We start from the raw sequence: 3,044 nt of genomic DNA, 5'->3' as shown, positions 1-3,044 counted from the left end.
TTCCTGCTGGTTGCCACAACATTGACATTGTCTATTGCTTCCCAAGTGACTTTGCTTTCCCAGCTTACATGTTGTGGACTTTTCTTTTGCTGGTTTAGTGATTACACTAATAAGAAATGTCTGCATGTCTTCCTCTGGGCTTTTTTACTTGTTTTTCTGCTTATTCTGTAGCTTGGCACATCCATACTTTTCTAATGTCAGTTATCTTCCTCTTAGTAATTGATCAAAGCTTTTTTTATTCAACCATCCCAAGACTATGTGGTCTTTAATGAGAATGTCTGCGGGTGTCCTATATGCAAAGGACAGACTTTTTAGCTTTAGGTCTGTGACAAACTCTTCCACTGTTTCCCTTTCCCTTTATGTTCTCATTTCTCTCTCACAAGTAATATTTTTTCTAAACACAACTATCTTCAAACATTATTATCTCTGCAAGTCTTTACTCTTTTCCTTCCTTCTTCCCCCTCTGTATGGTAGACATTATGGTCATCTATACACGTGCTCCGGGGTGGAGCGGGGGGAGGACACTTTAATTACAGCATCTCTGAGAGCTGCTCTAATTAAGATGCCCACAGCATCACAGATATTCAGCATCCTGTGCTTTAAAATGGTGGCGGGGGCACTTTCACTAACGGTTGTTTGACGAGCTTTAGTTAAAGCGCCCCCGCTGCCATTTTGAAATGTGGGGATGCTGAATACATGTGACGGAGTCAGATTAAGAGTCTGCTCCAACGTGTGCTAATTAGAATGCATTGGAGTATAGCTCTGTCACGTATATGGGTGCCCTATGGGCATCTTTACATGTGCTCCAGGATGGCAGGGAGGGAGCGGCACATTTTAATTAGAGTGGCTATTGGGAGCTGCTCTAATTAAAACACCTGCAGCGTCTCGTGTATCCAGTGTCCCATGCTTCAAAACGGGGATAGGGACATCTTAACTAAAGCTCATTCAGTAAGCTTTAATTAAAAGTGCCCCCGCCACCATTTTGAAATGTGGAGAGGCTGCTGGAGCGTTCTAATTAAAATGCTCCAGCAGACTTGATTAATCGAGTCTGCTCCGACATGTCCTAATTAGAATGCATCAGAGCAAGCATCAGGCACGTGTATAGGTGTCCTATGTGTGTCCACTGCTTGGTTGCCTGCAACTGTTAAGAGCAGAGCAATCTTTCACTCTACCTCTAATTTATCTGGCCCTGTGACTTTCATGTACAGCTCAAATTACTGTTTGAACCTTTTCCAGGCATTTTCAGCACTCCCTTTGAGGAGAGCTCTCCAGGAGTGGGGGGAGGGGGGGATTCACAGGGGAGGTACAGGGCAATTTAAAAAAAGGTTTAACCACATTTCATGAATGCCTGTCTATGTTTGCACACAGCCATGGGGCTGAAAAAGCCCAGCCACTTGCCCCAAGTCCAGGGCTGCACTATTCCCACCCATTCTGAGCCTGACTGGGCTAGTAGAACAACTCTTTATTACATACAGAAATGTAAATACTACTATTTACAGTAAAAGGTAACAGTGGCTGGCCTGCTCCTGCTCTGCCACCCTAAGAGAGTAGAAGTGAGCAGGGCATAGAAGGATGGAAGAGAGAAAAATGGAACAGAGTCCACCTCCTCCCATACCCAAAGAGGCTGGATAAGATAGAAATCCTTGTTTCAGAGGAACTAGAAGATGAGAGAAGGTGAAGCTGGAAAAGGAAACCAACACAGACATGGGAAAGAATGAAAAGCCATCATGCCACTAAACTGAGTATAAGAGATACTATGTAACATTAATAGAATTAAAGTAATGCAAAAATTATTTTGTGTCTCTGTGTGAAGCAATCTGATTTGCAAAGTGGTTCTTTAGTTCTTGTATGTACATAATATATTAAATGTGGTATTTCACTTTTAAGGGCACATACAGAAGAGGAGAGAAACACTTTAAAGAACTCAAATTACTCCCCAACATCAGTTCTGAGGCATCTGAGGCAATAAAGACTCTGGTTAGATCAAATGGATAATTCTCACTCTTATTTGCTTAAGCTCCAGGTCTTCCATTCTTACAGTGTAGTCTAACTGATATCAGGTCTTGTGCTCACATGTCAGTACTTCTCAACATGAACGTAGGTAATATAATGAGACCCTGTGCATTCACAGTAAAAAGAATGTCTCCATTTTAAATTGATAATACACACACATATGTATGTATGAACATAAAATAATAAAACATGTGACACCTGCCCTGCCATCTTCCCCGATTCACATTCCTCACCACTAGAGTAATCTTTGGGATTGAATCGGAGTCCTCTACAGCAGTGCCTTTCAACCTGTAGTCTTCGGACAATTGGGGGGGGTCATCTGCTGACTATGTCTAAGGGGTCCACAATAGATGACTACCATCAATCAAAAGTATGTGAATATCCACAATTAAAATTCAAAGGGGCCTGCACCTCCATTCAAAATTTTTTAGGGGTCCGCAAATGAAAAAAGGTTGAAAACTATTGCTCTACAGTGTTAGGGTGTCCAGAATACCCTTCTTATACATGGCTTCCTTCTCCAAATAGTTCAGTGTCTTCTCTCCTACCTGCTGCAGGCAATTTCCTTCTGCTCTCTCTTCCTATACTAAGTGAAGGAAAGACCTTTTTATTTATTTATAGTCTACTTTGCCTATCTACCTTTTGATCAACCTCATCAGGTCAGTTTTTGCATGCTTACCAATGTAACAGGGTTGGTAACTAATTCCAGGTGGCAGCCAACTCTGGCCATTTTTCCACAGTAAACTTTCTATGGCAGGTAGTCATACCCTTAAGCACAGGGTTGGCCTGTTTCAGCCACTTGGTTTTAACTGCTGGTTTAAACCACCCTGGGTTTAATTAAGTTTTAACTATGACACTGCCTTTGACACTGTCTCTCACCCCATCCTCATCAATAAATTAAGTGACTGCAGCATTGATGCCTGCACAGTTGGATGGGTAAAAAAATTGGCCGGTGGGGCGCACCCAGAGAGTAGTGGTGGACGGGTTGTACTCAACCTGACGAGATGTGAGCAGTGGGGTACCCCAGGGCTCGG

Source organism: Alligator sinensis, unplaced genomic scaffold (assembly GCF_000455745.1).
Source record: "Alligator sinensis unplaced genomic scaffold, ASM45574v1 scaffold447_1, whole genome shotgun sequence".
Classification (NCBI taxonomy): domain Eukaryota; kingdom Metazoa; phylum Chordata; order Crocodylia; family Alligatoridae; genus Alligator; species Alligator sinensis.
The sequence above is the reverse complement of the archived record's forward strand: the minus strand, read 5'-3'. Positions refer to the sequence as shown.